Below are 20887 nucleotides of genomic sequence, written 5' to 3'. Positions count from 1 at the left end.
TTGGTTGTGTCTAAGATATGTGACTGTTTAAGCTTCAAGAAGATGGGGAGGGGAGAGAATGGTCTTTTAAGTCTTGTAGGCCATAGTGGAAAGAGGCTTCTCACTTACCAGCACTGGAGCTGTTGGAGGATCTTCCCCCAAATGATGAAGTTCCAATGCTGACTAGTCTCCTCAAATTTCAAATATTTTCTGCAGTATATAAAGGGCTTACCTAAATCTATACCAAGCACCTGGTACTTTTTGTGTCCCTTTTCCTTTATTCTCCTTCCTTTCCCCAGTTTTTACCCTTCCTTTTCTGTTTGATGTGATCTTAAATCTCAGACACAACAAAAATAAAGCCTCCATCAAACCTTGCCCTAAGTTATAGCTAGTAAAGGTGTAAGGTCAGCTTACACCTAGTTGAATTGCTAACTAACATTATGTTCCCTGTGAAGGAAATGAGCTTCTTTTTTTTTTTTTTTTTTTTTTTTTTGCGGTACTGGGGATCGAACTCAGGGCCTTGTGCTTGTGAGGCAAGCACTCTACCAGTTGAGCTATATCCCCAGCCGGAAATGAGCTTCTTTAGACAGAATTATTATTGTCTTAAAACCTTCATGTTTGTTTTTGAACTAATAATAAAATAACATATGAACCCTCAAAACCAAGATAAATTTCTTACTGAGATACCGAAAGTCTATTTGTTATCTAAAATTCTATCAGAATAATTTTTATTAAAAAAACCAAAAGGTAAAGTAGTGAATCTTCTAAGTGAGAGGAAATTACAGTCAGCTAGTATTATTTTTTACTACTAATTAATAAACCTAAGGTACCTGGCTAACCAGCTGAAGGTTAGACACAGAAAGAATAAAAGTAAAATCTTTTTCAAGGAAACTGCTTCTTCGTATTGGTTGCAAATGATTTGTCTTAAAACTTGGATGCGTTCTGGGGATGAGCTGGGGTTCAGGGTTTGACTGCTCTGCTGGGTGGAGGGAAGAATGCAGTGACTTGAGCTAATTGTCTCCTTCCCACGCCATCCAGTTTCCTCATCTGGAAAAGAAGCCTCCAACCAGATGTCATTTTAGTCAGCTTTCCGTTGCTGTGACCAAAAGACCCAAGCGATCAGATGAGGAAAAGTTTATTTTGGCTCACAGTTTCAGAGGTTCAGCTCATGGTTGTTTGACTCCATAGCTCTGGGCATGAGGCAGAACATCACGTTGGGAGGGCTTGGCAGAGGAAAACAGCTCAGGACATGGCACTAGGAAGGGAGAAAGAGAGAGAGAGAGAGAGAGAGCACTATGCTCACAAGGGATAAAATATAAACCTTAAAGTCTTGCCCCCAGTGACCTACCTTCTCCAGCCATACCTTACCTGCTTACAGTTGCCACCCAGTTAATCCATATCAGTGGATTAATTCACAGATCAGGTTGCAACTCTTATAATCTAATCATTGCACTTATAAACTTTCTTGCATTGTTTGACACCTGAGCTTTTGGGAAACACCACATATCCAAACCATAACAATTCCTTTGTATGCCCTTTCTTCTCAAAATTTTGCCTCTTAATTACCAATTCCAATCCCAACTTTCAGTTGAAAAATGCACTTAATTATTTGCAGTTCAGCTGGGCACTAATGAAAACTCGACACACCATGATGGACTTTCTGATCTCGGAAGCCCTGTTCATACCTGGGTTACAGAATCTCCCTCCTTTGGTCTTTCCTGATGAGTAAAGCCTTATTTTTGGCAGTGCTGGTTTGGGAATAGCATCTCTATAGAAACCACTGCCTAGGTGAACACTTCCCTGTGACTGAGCATCCTTCCACATTTGCATGTTATCTTAATTGAAAGAACAGGTACATCTTTCTATCTAGATCTCTGAGTCATTTTGTCAGCTTCCAAGTCAAATCCTAAATTAGATGCAACACCTGAAGGAGTGTGCAAACTGAGAGAGGCATCAGGGTTGTCATGACAACTGGGAAATGCCATGTCTCCCCCAGAATGTTAATTTAACTGTCATGGTAGGGTTTTACAAACCAGTAGTTATTATGTTTTTCAACTGAGTAGAAATGAAGTGACATTTGGGGTTTTCCTTGAAGGATTTAAAACTATTTGTGGTTACTGTTGTTAGGTTTCTTCCTTTGCTACAACCCCAAGCCCCGTGTTTTCAGAGTTGTGGAGTCTGGTGAGAATTGGCTGGGACATCACTAGAGGTTCCTGAGCAACCTCTGACTGGATCTGAAATAGTGAAGATCTAGAGCACCTACCATTTCATACTTTGGAGTACGTGTTCTCAGAAAGAACTCCGGAATCCAGTCTTATAAGATGGTTTTAAGAAAAAACAGAAATGGGGACTGGGGTGGTGGCTAAGTGGTAGAGTGCCTGACTCACACGTATGAGGCACTGGGTTGGATCCTCAGCACCACATAAAAATAAATGAATAAAATAAAGGTATTGTGTCTATCTACAACTAAAAAATAATAATAAAAAAAGAAAATAGAAGTGACTGGCAGCCTCTAAATGCATTGCTGTTTCTAACACTGTTACAACAAGGAATAGCTTTCATTTGATACACAAACTAGAGGAATAAACTCTATAATGTGTAATGTCATTCAGTTTTTCTCCCTCTAGCCCCCAATGTGTTATAAGTGCTCCAGGTACCCCCTGTCTTCAGGAGAACTGTGGAATGATCAACTCTGCACATTTTCTCGTGGGTCAACTATAATTACCAGTCCTACGAGGTTGAATTTTCTTGTACCTGATATTACTGAGTGAATCAAGAAGCAAAACATATGTATAGTCTGGTTTGGAAATCCCAGCAAGGTTTGGGTCAAGGTAAAATGATAGAAAATACATCTTGTTGTAAAGAGGCATGATGTATTGAAACTACTGATAATTTTAAACTGGGCACTTTCTTTGGAATGTTAGGTAATCATGGAAGTTTTGATTCATAGCTGCTCAGGACTTCCTCATGTATGACTGTCACGGGTAGCTTTAACCTCTTTCAGAAATGCCAATTCTAATTCTCACCATGAAGAGTTCCCCATGTTCTGACAAGAAGAGGAACACTTTCTGCTCTAAAGTGTGTGCTGTCCCTGCTCTTTAGGAAGGATGGAGAAAAAGAGCCCAAATGGATACACACACTGTTTTTAATAGTTGGGAGCAGTGTGTGCCTCTAAATTCACTTGATGCTTGCTCAATTTTCTATTTCCTGTGTAGATTCATTCTCAGATTGGAGGCAATTTTATTACCAACACATTCAGATTAATTCCTGAGTCATGCCTGGCTTCTCTTAAAAGCAGATCACAAAATCTGGACTTTGATAGTTGGAGTTTGACCATTTTTCAATCTAAGTGTTCCAGGATAAGATGTTCTATAAAGATAACTGTGATGAAACCACTTCTGATTTATTAGGCAGACTGAGAATTCCAAATGATGCAGAGAAAAGAATAAAAATGCAACAAAACCACCACCATTTCTTAAGTGTCTGCTAGATTCTAGGCATTTTGCACATATTAACCTCATCTAATCTGCACAACAACCCTGTGAGTTTGATTTTATTTTCAGATGAAAGAACTTGTCTCAGAGATTAACTTGCTCAAGTCACACAAACCACCCTTAGCCCTGGAGCTAAGATGCAAACCCGAGTCAGAGGATTCTTAGCCAGAATGCTGCATAGTAAGCAATGCTGTATCACCAGTCAAAAAGCTATGTGGGATGGTATATTTTTGCTCATGCCTGTGAGTTCAGTATTTTCCCAATGTTTGTGTTCTAGAAGACTATGGCAGTTAAGGCAGTTGTGGAGAGGCAGACCCTGGAAGAAAAGTGGAATGGTGATAAATAGGAACAATATTATGTGGAAAGAAGAAAAGATATTTCTTATTAGCTAAATGAGATTAAGGTCTGGGATCTAAGAGTTCATCCTTCAGCATTTATTGAAATGCCAACATAAGCAGAGCCCTATATTATAATCCTTAGCAAAACTCAGTATAAATTACTGACTAACAACCATTAGAGGAGTTTCAGTTTTTTTCTGAAGTGCAGCTATAAGTTAAGTGTCAATTGAAATCTGTTAGGTAACGTAATGTTGGAAAGAAGACGTTTTAGAAAAATATTGGGGCCTGAAATTTCATTTTAGAAAGTCTCCAGTTTTTCTGACAAAAACTGGATGAAGACAAAAAAGGACAAAAAAGGATGAAGAGAAGCATTGTAGTGCAATTGTGCTGCACAAGAAAAAGGAGTGCCATTTACATAGATTGCAATGCACATGGTGTCTACTGGATTTGTACAAAAGGGCAGCCTTCACTGAATTGGGAGAAACACTAAGAATCTTCTCTACTCAGACATATGATGCTTCTGGTTTGTTTGCTTCTCTAAGTAACTGGGTCAATGATGGTGCATGCCATTTAGACAGATACAAAATATTAGGGAAGGAGTGACATTTCTGGTGGGGGGGGGGCGGTACCCAAGAGTTTTCTATGGAGAGGTCAAGTCTGAGAAGTTGAGGATGCCATTGGACACACTACATTGAAGCCGAGGGGAAAAGTTGAATCTAGAGAGAGAATTTTGGGAGTTAACAGCGTATACAGAATCCTAATGCCATGGGACTGAATGATATGTCCCAGAGAGGGAGAGTGGAGAAAGAAGAGAAGGGGGCTTAGGACCAGGCCTAAGTATCCTCTAACATCTAGAAGTCTGGAAAAGGAAGAGAGTCAGCAAAGAGATTGAAAATGAGCAATGAGTGAGGTCAAGGACAGCTATGAGTTTAATATCCAGGAGGGAAAACAAATGAGAAGAGTGCTTCAAGAAGTGTCAAATGCTGGGCCACGTGCTGCTGAGCAGTGCTGAAGCCCGATTTTGTAATATGTCCTCTTCCCCCCAAACCCATGACTGCCTCTCCAAGGATCCCCTTGCTTCTTGATTAAGTTTCATACAATCTGTGCTTATTGCTATCACCAGAGTGGGCTATCTCTCTACAAGTATAAACACTATCATGTCATGTTCTAGCTTAAAACTAGGTAATGGCTTTCCATTTCCCACAGAATATAATTTTAACTCCTTAATTTATTAGAGGCCCTTTCTCTTTGGAAATTGTGCTCCCTACCTGCTTATCTCCCATACATTCTGAGCTGTACCTCAGTGAAACACTTCCCATGTGCATGCTTTTCCCCCTGCTTCCATGCAGTTCCTTTTTTTACTACTCTTCCCTCTGGCTGAAATACTCTCTTCATAGTCCTCCTAACACTTCTCAGTACACAGGACTTAATTCTAGGGTCATCTGCTCTGTAAAATTCTTCCTTGACTTCCCTTGAACAAAGTAAATAATGCCCCATTCTACCACCCCATAACTTGTCTTATATGTCTCAATTACAGCACTATTTGTATTGTGACTGCTTTATATTACTATCATGACATTAATAACTGCTCATTCCTTAAGAATGGGAGCTATGCCTTTTCTTTTTAATGTTCCCAGGGCCGTGTAGAGTGCTTAGTTCTTATGAGAAACCCTGTAACTACACATGAAGGAACAAGATGTAAAAGTTTTCATAAAAGTCTGCATTTCTATGTTGACAATACTTCAACAAAACTTTCTGTTTCTTGAGGAATTACTTACTTACTAAAAGTCAGGAATAACTACTCACCTGGCTCTCACCTTCCTGCTCTGGGGGAACACACTGCTCTAGTACTTCCAGATTGTGGACCACTGGTGATTGTTCTGTTTTATGATTCACCAGAGGCCTTTTCCAATCATTTTCTTGGGGCTCAAAATCATGAGTCATGCAGCTAGTTCTTTACACTAGGAAAAAAAATCCTACTCACCCTATTTATTAGAAGCCCAGAGCTCCATCACTTCAATTAAATTAATTTAGTATTTGTCAAAGTTCCCCCAGTTACAGATTGTACCTTAAAACATAAGAAAACGTACTCTGTGAAGACTCCACATTTTTATTAATATAATTTTTAAAGAAAATGGCTTATGTAACCCAGCCATAATCCATCTAGGATAAGATATGAGGAGGGAAATGAAGTCGATTAGATTATCTTGGAGCCAAATTAGTTTGTAGTGGAAATTTATGAAGAGCACTAAGTCAGACTTTGGTGTTTAAATATGTAGCAAAACTTTAATATTTCCCTAGCATTAGGTTATATAATAGTAGGAATACACTTATCCCTGTCTTGTTTTCTTTTGTCTTTGCATCTCAAATTTAAAAAAGCCCTATTTCAAGAAAATCTATTGCTGAAAGATTAAGAAGATAAAGGTCAGGCTTCTGAGTGTTATTTAAGCAGATATTTTGACCTCTCAAAATTGGACCTTTTAGAGGTCAACCATTCTATCCTTCTCTCTCTTTCATCAGGAGCAATTGAAATAAACCAGAAGAATGAGAATCTGTCCTACTTTTAGAGGCCTAGAAAATAAATCTCCATTGGTAACTCATTTCATTATATAGTAACCCTCTGGAACTTCCTTCTCATGTTTGTTCTCTAAGGACCTCATGCTTCCATCAAAGTCCTTTGCCTTCTTCCAAACCTGGACAACACCATTCATAAAACTACATTTTCATATAGGAATGCTCTTAGCTGCCCCCAAAAGAAACTAATTCAAATGGACTTTGAGTCAGCAAATTTAACTCTCCTCACAGCAATTCTAAGGTCAGGTGTGCTCTGGGGTTATTTGGTTTGTGACTCAAGAAAATCTTTGAGGATACACATATTTTCATCTTTCCTTGACTATTCAGAACTTGTTTCAATCTCAGTCTGTAAGCAAGTTTCCGTACACATCCAGACAGGACAAAATCCAGAGGGAGAAGAATGGTTGTTTCTTGTGTCTCCTTGGAAGGAAGGAAACCTTTTCGAGAATTTCTTAGCAAACTTCTCTTCATGTTTCTTGGTCAGAATTGGCTGTTTTTGACCAGGTTTTGACAAAGAAGATAAAATGTTCACAACTGACCAATCATGTGGTATAAACTACCAGGGTCACTATGTCTGCCTGTCATTCCATCCAGCATTTTCTTCTGACTTTTGTTCCTCTCCTGCATATCCTCCATTAAGAGGGGAGGAAGGACCAGGAGGAGGACAAGAGAACAAACCGATTTGAAAGTAGAGATTGTTTGAGATTGTAGAACAGATATAACTTATAAGTTGGAGAATAGAATTTATTGAAGAGGATCATGTTTACATTTATTATGTAAGGGAGTTGGATTATATGTTCTCAGAGGTCCATTTAACACTAAAATGTGGGTGCCTTTCAAGGCTAGCTTCTCGGAACAGACCGCCCAGTGAGAGCCTTTCTACATAGAGCCAGCTACAAGTCCCCAAGCCAACGGAGAGCTTCGATCCGCAAGCAGCCTCTGGGATCAGGGCAGGGCAGCCAGAGATCTCTTCAGGCGGCTCTGCCCACTCTGGCCGCAGGCGCTTTCCACGGGGCGATCCAAGATGGCGGCCTAGAGGGTGACTGCACCCCCAGTTGCTCCAGAACCCAGGAGTTAAGAAGGGGAGGCATTGAGAGATTCGGACTGAAATAGAGCCACGGGTGAGTCTACCCACTGGGTAAAGCTTGACACGGGTGGCAGGCCCAGATAGAGGTGGCTTATTGGAGCCGGGCAGGGCAGCTAGAGTCTTCCACAGGCAGCCCTGCGCACTCCAGCGCTGGACCCCTCCCACACAGCCAGATTCTCCAGGTTCTTGGAGCAGCCCCCCTACTGAGAGCCTTTCGGATCAGAACAAGCTCCAAGTCCCGGAGCCAGCGCGGCATACTCCGGCCCGCAAGCGGCTTCAGGGACCAGGACAGGGCAGCCAGAGACTTACCCAAGCAGCCCAGACCCCTACGGTGGGAGGTGCCTTTCAAGGCTAGCTTCTCGGAACAGACCGCCTAGTGAGAGCCTTTCTACATAGAGCCAGCCCCAAGTCCCCAAGCCAACGGAGAGCTTCGATCCGCAAGCAGCCTCTAGGATCAGGGCAGGACAGCCAGAGACTTCCCCAGGCGACTCTGCCCACTCCGGCCGCAGGCTCTTTCCACGGGGTGAACCAAGATGGCAGCCTAGAGGGTGACTGCATCTCCAGTCATTCCAGAACCCAGGACTCAAGAAGGGGAGGCATTGAGAGACTTGGACAAAAATAGAGTCACGGGGTGAGTCTTCCCCACTGGGCAAAACTTGGCCTGAGCGGCAGGCACACATAGGGGTGGCTTATCAGAGCAGGGCAGGGCAGCTAGAGTCTTTCCCAGGTAGCCTTCCACACTCTGACGGTGGGCTCCGCCCACACGGCCAGCTGCAAGGTGCAGGCCCCCAGTGAGAGCCTTTCCGCACAGAGCCAGCTCCAAGCCCTGGAACCAGTAGGGGGCTAGGGGTAACTTTCTTCGGAAACACTACATTATCAAGTACCTCCAAGACTTCAGGCTGCTGAAGGCTGGGAGGTGATACACTGGAAATCTACCGGGACACTATAAGCCAATAGAGGAAATCTGCAATATCTCAGATTCCCACTGACATCTGACCAATATGAGAAAACAAGGGAAGAAAATGTCCCAAACAAACCTAGATACTACATCAATAAAACCCAATGACAGCACAGCAGAAGAAATGTCAGAAAGGGAGTTCAGAATGTATGTAATTAAAACAATCAGAGAAGCAAATGAGGAGATGAAAGAGCAAATGCAGGCATTGAAGGAGGAGATGAAAGAGCAAATGCAGGCATTAAATGATCGCACCAATCAACAGTTAAAAGACCAAATACGGGAAGCAAGAGATCATTTCAATAAAGAGTTAGAGATACTGAAAAAAAAAAAAAACAAACTGAAATACTTGAAATGAAGGAAACAATAAACCAAGTTAAAAACTCCATAGAAAGCATAACCAATAGAATAGAACACCTGGAAGACAGAACCTCAGACATTGAAGACAAATTATTTAATCTTGAAAACATAGTTAGCCAAACAGAGAAGATGGTAAGAAATCATGAACAGAATCTACAAGAATTATGGGATATCATGAAAAGGCCAAATTTAAGAATTATTGGGATTGAGGAAGGCTTAGAGAAACAAACCAAAGGAATGAACAATCTATTCAATGAAATAATATCAGAAAATTTCCCAAATCTGAAGAATGAAATGGAAAACCAAGTACAAGAGGCTTATAGAACTCCAAATATACAAAATTACAACAGACCCACACCAAGGCACATTATTATGAAAATACCTAACATACAAAATAAAGACAGAGTTTTAAAGGCCGCGAGAGAAAAGAATCAAATTACATTCAGGGGGAAACCAATAAGAATATCAGCAGATTTTTCAATCCAGACCCTAAAAGCTAGAAGGACCTGGAACAACATTTTTCAAGCTCTGAAAGAAAATGGATGCCAACCAAGAATCTTATACCCAGCAAAACTTACCTTCAAATTTGACGATGAAATAAGATCCTTCCATGATAAACAAAAGCTAAAGGAATTTACAAAAAGAAAGTCAGCATTACAGAACATTCTCAGCAAAATATTCCATGAGGAAGAGATAAAAAACAAAGAAGCAAATCAGCAGAGGGAGGAATTATCCTAAAGGAACTGTCAAATAAAGGAGGAACCAAGTTGTGTCAAAAAAATAAATAAATAAATAAAATTTAAAAAATGAACCAAATGACCGGGAATACAAATCATATCTCAATAATAACCCTGAATGTTAATGGCCTGAGCTCATCAATCAAAAGACATAGACTGGCAGATTGGATTAAAAAGAAAAATCCAACAATATGCTGCCTGCAAGAGACTCATCTCATAGAAATAGATACCCATAGACTAAAGGTGAAAGGATGGGGAAAAACATACCACGCCCACGGACACAGCAAAAAAGCTGGAGTATCCATCCTCATTTCAGATAATGTGGACTTCAAACCAAAACTAGTCAGAAGGGATAAAGAAGGACATTACATGCTGCTTAAGGGAAGCATAAATCAGCAAGACATAACAATCATAAATATCTATGCCCCGAACATTGGCTCATCCACGTACGTCAAACAAATCCTTCTCAATTCCAGAAATCAAATAGACCACAACACAATAATACTAGGCGATTTTAACACACCTCTCTCACCACTGGATAGATCGTCCAAACAAAATTGAATAAAGAAACCATAGATCTCAATAACACAATCAACAATTTAGACTTAACGGACATATATAGAATATACCATCCAACAAAGAACGAATACACTTTCTTCTCAGCAGCACATGGATCCTTCTCTAAAATAGACCATATTTTATGCCACAAAGCTACTGTTAGCAAATACAAGAAGATAGAGATATTACCTTGTACTCTATTAGATCATAGTGGATTGAAATTAGAAATAAATGACAGAATAAAAAACAGAAATTTCTCCAATACCTGGAGATTAAATAATACACTATTATATGATGAATGGATAACAGAAGACATCAGGAGGGAAATAAAAAATTCTTAGAAGTAAACGAGAACAAAGACACATCATATCAAAATCTCTGGGACACTATGAAAGGAGTACTTAGAGGAAGATTTATTTCATGGGGCGCATTCAAAAAAAGAAGTAGAAATCAACAAATAAACGACTTAACACTACAGCTGAAAGCCCTAGAAAAAGAAGAGCAGACCAATACCAAAAGTAGTAGAAGACAGGAAATAGTTAAACTCAGAGATGAAATCAACAAAATTGAAACAAAAGAAACAATTGGAAAAATTAACAAAATAAACAGTTGGTTCTTTGAAAAAATAAATAAAATTGATAAAACCTTAGCCACACTAACAAAGAGAAAGAGGGAGAAAACTCAAATTACTAAAATTCGGAATGAACAAGGAAACATCACAACAGACACGACTGAAATACAAAACATAATTAGAAGCTATTTCGAAAATCTATACTCCAACAAAACAGAAAACCTCGAAGACATCAACAAATTTCTAGAGACATATGAATTACCTAAACTGAACCAGGAGGACATACACAACTTAAACCAATTTCAAGCAATGAAATAGAAGAGGTCATCAAAAGCCTACCAACGAAGAAAAGTCCGGGACCAGATGGGTTCTCAGCCGAGTTCTACAAAACCTTTAAAGAAGAGCTCATTCCAATACTCCTCAAAGTATTCCATGAAATAGGAGGGAACCCTCCCAAACTCGTTCTATGAAGCCAATATCACCCTGATACCTAAACCAGACAGAGACACATCGAGGAAAGAAAATTTCAGACCAATATCCTTAATGAACATTGATGCAAAAATTCTCAACAAAATTTTAGCAAATCGCGTACAAATATGTATTAAAAAGATAGTGCACCACGATCAAGTGGGTTTTATCCCAGGGATGCAAGGTTGTTTCAACATCCGGAAATCAATAAATGTCATTCACCATATCAACAGACTTAAAGTTAAGAATCACATGATTATTTCAATAGATGCAGAAAAAGCATTTGATAAAATACAGCATCCCTTCATGCTCAAAACACTAGAAAAAATAGGGATAGTGGGAACATTCCTTAACATTATAAAGGCCATCCACGCTAAGCCCGTGACCAGTATCATTCTAAATGGTGAAAAACTGAAAGCGTTCCCCCTAAAAACTGGAACAAGGCAGGGATGCCCTCTTTCACCACTTCTATTCAACATCGTCCTTGAGACTCTAGCCAGAGCAATTAGACAAACCAAAGAAATTAAAGGGATATGAATTGGAAAAGAAGAACTCAAACTATCCCTGTTCGCTGACGACATGATTATATATTTAGAGGAACCTGGAAATCCCACCAGAAAACTTTTAGAACTCATAAGTGAATTCAGTAAAGTAGCAGGTTACAAGATCAATGCTCATAAATCCAATGCATTTTTATACATAAGTGATGACTCTTCAGAAAGAGAAATTAGGAAAACTACCCCATTCACAATAGCATCGAAAAAAATAAAATACTTGGGAATCAATCTCACAAAAGAGGTGAAAGACCTCTACAATGAGAACTACAGAACACTAAAGAAAGAAATTAAAGAAAACCTTAGAAGATGGAAAGATCTCCCATGTTCCAGGATAGGCAGAATTAAAATTGTCAAAATGGCCATACTACCTAAAGTGCTATACAGATTCAATGCAATTCCAATTAAAATCCCAATGATGTACCTTGCAGAAATAGAGCAAGCAATTATGAAATTCATCTGGAAGAATAAAAAACCCAGAATAGCTAAAGCAATCCTCAGTAGCAAGAACAAAGCAGGGGGTATTGCAATACCAGATCTTCAACTCTACTACAAAGCAATAGTAACAAAAACGGCATGGTATTGGTACCAAAATAGACAGATAGATCAATGGTACAGAATAGAGGACATGGACACAAACCCAAATAAATACAATTTTCTCATACTAGACAAAGGGTCCAAAAATATGCAATGGAGAAAAGATAGCCTCTTCAACAAATGGTGCTGGGAAAACTGGAAAACCATATGTAACAGAATGAAATTAAACCCCTATCTCTCACCCTACACAAAACTCAACTCAAAATGGATTAAGGACCTCGGAATCAGACCAGAGACCCTGCATCTTATAGAAGAAAAAGTAGGTCCAAATCTTCAACTTGTTGGCTTAGGATCAGACTTCTTTAACAGGACTCCCATAGCACAAGAAATAAAAGCAAGAATCAATAACTGGGATAGATTCAAACTAAAAAGCTTTCTCTCAGCAAAGGAAACTATCAGCAATGTGAAGAGAGAGCCTACAGAGTGGGAGAATATCTTTGCCAACCAGACTTCAGATAGAGCGCTAATTTCCAGAATCTATAAAGAACTCAAAAAACTCTACACCAAGAATACAAATAATCCAATCAACAAATGGGCTAAGGAAATGAATAGACACTTCACAGAAGAAGATGTACAAGCAATCAACAGATATATGAAAAAATGTTCAACATCCCTAGTAATAAGGGAAATGCAAATCAAAACTACCCTAAGATTTCATCTCACCCCAATTAGAATGGTGATTATCAAGAACACAAGCAACAATAGGTGTTGGCGAGGATGTGGTGAAAAAGGAACACTCATACATTGCTGGTGGGGTTGCAAATTAGTGCAGCCACTCTGGAAAGCAGTATGGAGATTCCTCAGAAAGCTTGGAATGGAACCACCATTTGACCCAGCTATCCCACTCCTTGGTCTATACCCAAAGGACTTAAAATCAGCATACTACAGAGATACAGCCACATCAATGTTCATTGCTGCTCAATTCACCATAGCCAGATTGTGGAACCAACTTAGATGCCCTTCAGTTGAGGAATGGATAAAGAAACTGTGGCATCCCTGGGATGAAACCCACTTGATCATGATGCACTATCTTTTTAATACATTTTTGTATGCGATTTGCTAAAATTTTGTTGAGAATTTTTGCGTCGATGTTCATTAAGGAAATTGGTCTGAAATTTTCTTTCCTCGATGTGTCTCTCTCTGGTTTAAGTATCAGGGTGATATTGGCTTCGTAGAATGAGTTTGGGAGGGTTCCCTCATCTTCTATTTTATGGAATACTTTGAGAACTATTGGAATGAGCTCTTCTTTAAAGGTTTTGTAGAACTCAGCTGAGAACCCATCTGGTCCTGGACTTTTCTTTGTTGGTAGGCTTTTGATGACTTCTTCTATTTCATTACTTGAAATTGGTCTATTTAAATTGTGTATGTCCTTCTTGTTTAGTTTAGGCAATTCATAGGTCTCTAGAAACTTGTTGATATCTTCGAAATTTTCTATTCGGCTTAGGACCAGACTTTCTCAACAGGACTCCCATAGCACAAGAAATAAAAGCAAGAATCAACAACTGGGATAGATTCAAACTAAAAAGCTTTCTATCAGCAAAGGAAACTATCAGCAATGTGAAGAAAGAGCCTACAGAGTGCGAGAAAATCTTTGCCAATCATACTTCAGATAGAGCACTAATCTCCAGAATCTATAAAGAACTCAAAAAACTCTGCACCAAGACTACAAATAACCCAATCGACAAATGGTCTAAGGAAATGAACAGACACTTCACAGAAGAAGACCTACAAACAATCAACAAACATATGGAAAAATGTTCAACATCTCTAGTAATAAAAGAAATGCAAATCAAAACCACCCTAAGATTCCATCTCACCCCAATCAGAATGGCGATTATCAAGAACACAAGCAACAACAGGTGTTGGCGAGGATGTGGGGAAAAAGGTACACTCATACATTGCTGGTGGGGTTGCAAATTAGTGCAACCACTCTGGAAGGCAGTATGGAGATTCCTTAAAAAACTTGGAATGGAACTACCATTTGACCCAGCTATCCCACTCCTTGGCCTATACCCAAAGGACTTAAAATCAGCATACTACAGAGATACAGCCACATCAATGTTCATTGCTGCTCAATTCACCATAGCCAGATTGTGGAACCAACCTAGATGCCCTTCAGTTGATGAATGGATAAAGAAACTGTGGCATATATATTCAATGGAATATTACTCAGCCATAAAGAATGATAAAATAATGGCATTTGCAAGCAAATGGACGAAATTGGAGAATATCATGCTAAGTGAGATAAGCCAATCTCAAAAAACCAAAGGAAGAATGATCTCGCTGATAAGTGGATGATGATACATAATGGGGCGTGGGATGGGTTAGTTTTAGGGTTAGAGTGAGGGTTAGGGAGGGGGGCAAGAATGGGGGAAGGAAGGACTGTATAGAGGGAAAAGAGGGATGGGAGGGGTGGGGGGAAGGGGAAAAAAATAACAGAATGAATCAACTAACATCACCCGATGTAAACGTATGATTACACAAATGGTATGCCTTTACTCTATGTACAAACAGAGAAAGAACATGTATCCCATTTGTTCACAAAAAAAAAAAAAAAGAAACTGTGGCATATATATACAATGGAATATCACTCCGCAATGAAGAATGATAAAATTATGGCATTTACTGGCAAATGGATGAAATTGGAGAATATCATGCTAAGTGAGATAAGCCAATCTCAAAAAACTAAAGGACGAATGATCTCACTGATAAGCGGATGAGGACATATAATGGGGGGTGGGAGGGATTAGCATTAGGTTTAGGGTTAGGTTTAGGGTTAGGGATAAGGAGAGCAGTAAGAATGAAGGAAAGAAGGACTGTATAGAGGGAAAAGAGGGGTGGTAGGGGTGGGGGGGAAGGGAAAAAAAATAGTGAATCAAACATCATTGCCCTATGTAAACGTATGATTACACAAATGGTACACCTTGACTCCATGTACAAATAGAGAAACCAACATGTATCCCATTTGTATACAATAATAATAATAAAAAAATATCATTCCAAATGAAAAAAAAAAAAAAAAAAACACTAAAATGTTGCCACCAGACTGATAGGTAGGAACATTGGCAGTGAAGTCAGACAAATATGCATCCTTAGATCAATTCATTTAATTCTATGGAGACTAAGATTCCTTGTCTGAAAAATAGAAATAATAACAATCACCTCGTGGGATGCTGTGAGCACTATATGTATTATACAACTAGTGTATCACACCTGGTACTTTACTTATAGGTAAATCACAGAGGACAATTGTCTGTAATAATAAGGAGAAGGAATTGGAGATGCTGGGAACACCAAGCGAGTCAGTTGCAGGGACCACAGAACAGTTGAACTGATGACTGTGAGATGGCAACTGCCCGTACTGAATGATTCACTGTGCTGAACGTGGCACTCATGTTGTCTCACTTGTCTATTGTGGTCCCCATTTTACAGATGAGATCACAAAAGTCACATGACTGGTGAGTGGAAAGACCTAGTCTGCAATTTGTATCTGCCTTGTGCTGAGGCCCAAGCTCCTGACCAGAATATGATAATTCTTCTAGAATAAGCCCCCTTCCCATGGTTACCTGGGTAGTACATTCTCAACAAAGTAGATTCACACAGTACTCTAACTTTTAGATTTCTTTGCCTTGCTTTCTTTATCCAATTATATTGTATATTATATTGTATATTATATATTCAAATATACAATACTAGTATATTATATACAATATATATTGTAAATTATATATTCAAAGTGCATGTATATTAATAACTTGTTTTCATATACTGTCTCTTTTTGACAGAGGACCTAAACCTCTTTGTATTCTCTAGGTAGAATCAACTGGCACCAAAACGTTAGTAAGCAAATGCAGATTTCACCAAAGACTTTACGGAAGGCACAGAGGAGGAGGAGTCCATTGCACACTGCACAACGAGCTATTGACAAATCCTGTTCAATCTTCCTGCTCTCTGGTTCCTTTTTCCCCACTGAATATTCAGTGTGGGGGTTATTCTCCCTATAGTAGAACCCCTTTCTGGGTCCTGGCTCTCTTTACCATGTTGCTTTCTCCACTCTGACTCATCGTTTCCTCCTCTGCAGACTGTTTAGCAGTTTTCCGCCTTCTACCTTTTACTTACACACCCCAGCCTACCTCTGGAAACACAAGTGGGTCTGGCATTAGCCCTATAATATTAGTTGAGGGTCAAGAAGACCTCACTACTGAAACATCTTAACATGCTTTCCTCTTTGAATTGGGGTATAAATGCTATCTTAGGAGTGAACTGAGAGAGGAATGCAAGATTGAGAGGAGACTTGTTAAACCATCATCAACAAGTGATATTTTATTTTGAATTGGTTTATTGATTAACTCACAGAATTCTGAAAGGATAAATTTGATTTTTTTCCCCAATGAAAATCTATTTCTCAGGATATGGTATGGAAAGAGAGTCTCTGGGAAGCTGTGGGGGAGGTATACAGACAGGAGGGAAGATTCAATGTCAAACACCAGTGGTGGAATGAAATTTAGAGATGGGACTCTATATAATTTCCCCTAAATTAGTAGATGTGTTCATGTCAGGGCAACTTACTAAGTGTCCTAACCTATATAGAAGATATAAGTAAAAAGTAAAAGATGCAGGAGAAACTTTAAAACCTTGCTTAGTTTACACTTCTATCATGAAGAACTTGAAGAACAGATGTTTGTAAGTATCAGGTATTTAAATAATACAGAATCACGTCTTAACAACTGGCTATATTGTTGGTAGAAGTACAAAAACAAAACTGATAAAAAAAATTGAAGTCAAATTCCCATCCCATATCACACCTGAAATGAATTCCAGATGATTTTGATTTTAATATTTTAAAGAAAAAAATTAACGAAAGAAAATACACGTGATTATATTTGTTGAGAATATTGTGGTAGGTAAAAAACTTTTCAGCATGACACATATAAGGCAAAACTAAAGCTGAAATGATCAAAATACCCTTCTATGAGTGGAAGGAATAATCCATAGGCACATATACCAGGAGGCAGGGGGCTAGATGCCACAGTAGGATGCAGTAGTTCATAAAAGTAGAAAGACAATGGACAGATTAGTGTGAAAGGGGACTTCATGGCGAACATGTCCCTTACAGTACAGCCCACAGTAGATTATGGGAGAAATTAGGATCAGACTTGGTTGCTCCCTAAAAGTTGGCATAAAGCTTAATTCTCTTAAGAAAAACAGACCAACAATTTCCAAGAGGTGTCTTTGGGTAAACAAATGATGAGAGGTAACTGATCAAGAGGTGGTACTATAGCTTCCAGTTTAGGAGTAAGAATAGGCGGATTTTGAGTCCTGCATTGCTGGAATTCCTCAGAGCCACAGAGGAGTAGAATGATAAACATTACAAAGAAAGGTAGAGAAGCACAGTTTTAAAGTCCAACCCCTTTGCAAATAGTTCCCTTAGAAGGCATTTTTCTATGCAAAGAGAATTATGTTGAGAAAAAGTAAGTACTGAAGGCAAAAAGAATTTACTGTTTGGATGTATACCAAGATTCAAGCCGTCAAGATAAATCATGACTTTTTGTATATTCCTGAAGGAGTAAGCATGCTCTAGAGATACGTGCATACCCATATTTATAGCAGCATAATTCACAATTATGGAATCAGCATATGTGCCCGTCAACAGATTAATGGATAAACAAAATGTGGTGTGTATATATATATATAGTGGAGAACTATTCAGTCATAAAGAAGAATGAAATAATGTCATTTGCCAAAAAAAATGAATGGAACTAGAGATCATCATGTTAAATGAAATAAGCTGGAATCAGGAAAATATCATATGTTTTCTTCCATATATGGAATCTAGAAAAAAAAGGATAACATGAAAGTGAAGGGAAACAGAAGGGGAGTGGGAAGAGGGTAAAAAAAAAAAAAAAGAGAAAAATCATAGTTTTAAGCCATCAATATCTATTAAGCCTAACTGAGGAAGTTACTTATTCTGATTGTTGGATTTTTGTCATGAAAATCTTGGTCTTGGTAACATTTCATATTTCTCTACTGGTCTTGTACAGAGAGCAAAGGAAAGACTAAGAACTTAAGTTTTGATATTGAAAGTTTGGAATGAATTTTCAAAAAACTAACAAACAAAAAGATCCAAATCCTTCTGTTTAGTCTCATACAGAAATTCTACTTCATTCTGTCATTCAAATTCCTTCGTTAGTAGATGCTAACTTCTTTTTAAATCTTAACTCCAATTTTTTTACAGTCTTCCATTCTTCTCATCACTCATATTAATCTGTTCTACCTCTTTCCACATTTCTGATCATGCTTATCTTTTTGCCACTGCACCTATCTTGTCCTTCCTTCTTTTCTCCTCCCATAAAGTTTGTAGCCTATCCTTGAAGGCTTGGCTCAAATATCTCCTCTTCCATAAAAATTTTATAGACATCTCAGCTCCTTCCATTCTCTAGGCTCAAATAGCACTCTTGGTCTGATTCCTCCTCATTCAAGTAGGCTGTCCTTCAGCTGCCATTGACTTCTGGCACTTCACTTAATGGGTGCATGGATATACACCAGTACTTCTTCAAAAGATTGTAATGTTTTGGAGAACAGAACTCTACACTACTTTGTCCTCTTTGACGCATTCTATTGCTTGGTGATTATCTCTTTGTCTCCCTCAGGCACTAGAGCATCTGGAAAAAGTAAGTACTTGCTGGATTGAGTTTTTTATTAAAGTGACATTGCAAGACACCAGACAGTAGCTGGTCCCTTCACAGTGATGCTTTACTGGTGGTGATTGAGGGCTGTGTGCAAACCAGTGTAAACTTGGTGAAGCCACAGTGGTTCATCTTTGCTATGAGCTAGATGTGAAATCAGCAGGAGTTACGCCAAGTCCAAGAAACTCTGGGAGAACAGGGGTGATAAATATGCCATCACTTGGGATGCTCACAGCGATCCATTTCCATTGACAGCTCTACAAAGTTGGGCAATTTTTCACTACTGCAAGCTTCAAATACCTGCTTTTCTGATTAAACAGGGTTCATTAAACATATTTATGAGTGCCTGTCAAGGGCATTTATATAAAAAACTGGCACATAGTAGGTGCTCAAAGATCTTTCTTTTCTCATTCACTTGGCAAATGTTGCAGTTATTTCCAAAGTTGGCCCTTTATTCCCTCTTCCCCACCTTCTGACAGCATTTTCATGCAACGAAAATGATAGCTCCTTCCACTGATATAGAGCTTTATGGTCTGTAAAGTAATTACAAGTATTGTTTCATTTGAGCATCACATGAATCCAGTCAGGTGGATATTATTAATCTCTGTTTTTCAGATGGTAAAACTGAACCTTATAGAACTAAAGTTATTTGCTATTGGTGAACAACTCAAACTCGAATTTCCTGATTTAATAAATTAGAAATGAAGAGGTAGAGGGGACATCTTATTTCCTCTTTTTAAAATGATATTACCTTGAAAATACTACTGTGTTAAATATTGCTATTTGCTTCCCAGAGGTTTGATTCACCATGAGCTGAACAAGTCCAAGTTCTATGGCCCTTCACTTAAATGACCTTCCTAAAGTCATATTACATAGTTATATGTTTTTGTAGAAATTGCTAGCAAAAAGATTGAGTTATATTCTACACCCCCAAGTTGTATAACCTTCAGACCCCACAACCTAGCTGTGTCACTAACAGAACCTTGACTAGGCACATTGTCACCCAACCGGAACACTACATTTGCCTCTATTCCTTGCAGGCATGGCCACATGATCAGTTCTGGCTAATGGCATGTAAGCCAAAAGTGTTTGAGACTTTCAGGAATTATTCTAAATGAAAAATGGACAACAAACCTTCTTTGTCCCTTTCCCTATCCAGCTGCTTAGAACATGAGTGCTTTAGTAAGCAGCTTAGACCTTTGGAATGAAAGACCCATACTAGGGATGGTGGAAGGAAGAAATGTAAGGAAACTTGATCTCTAATAACTGATGATATGTATCTTGGATTTTCACCAGACTTCTTTAAGTAAGAAAAATAAATTTTATAGATTAACATCTTTAACATTTGGGATAATAGAAAACCAGGAAAGTTTTGAGAGTGGTAGGAGACATATGATAGATCTTTTTGTTTTGTCTTGTTAAGTTGCCCAGGCTCAGTGATCCTTCTACCTCAGTCTCCTGAGTGTTGGGACTACTTTTAAAAAAATTATTGGTGAATAGTATTGCATGATATGGGGGTACCATAGTATGTTTAACCATTTACCCATTAAAGGATATTTAAAGGATAAAGGATATTTAAAGGATAAAGGATATTTGTTTCCAGCTTTTGGCTATTACAAATAAAGATGTTATAAACAAACATGTATACAAGTTTTCATTCTCTGAGATAAATAACTAGGAATACAATTGCCAGACCTTATGGTAATTGCATATTTAATTTTTTAAGAAACTGAAAAATCATTTTTCAGAGTTATTGTAACATTTTATAATCCCAATAGTAATGTATGAGAGATTCAATTTCTCAATATCTTCACCAACATTTGGTATTGTCATTGTATTTTATGTTAGCTGTTTCAATGGGAATGTAGTGGTATCTCATTATAACCTCAATTTGAATTACCCTAATGACTAATCATGTTGAACATGTCT

The sequence above is a fragment of the Sciurus carolinensis genome, chromosome 4, assembly GCF_902686445.1.
Source record: "Sciurus carolinensis chromosome 4, mSciCar1.2, whole genome shotgun sequence".
Taxonomy (NCBI): Eukaryota; Metazoa; Chordata; class Mammalia; order Rodentia; family Sciuridae; genus Sciurus; species Sciurus carolinensis.
This window is presented reverse-complemented; position numbering follows the sequence as displayed.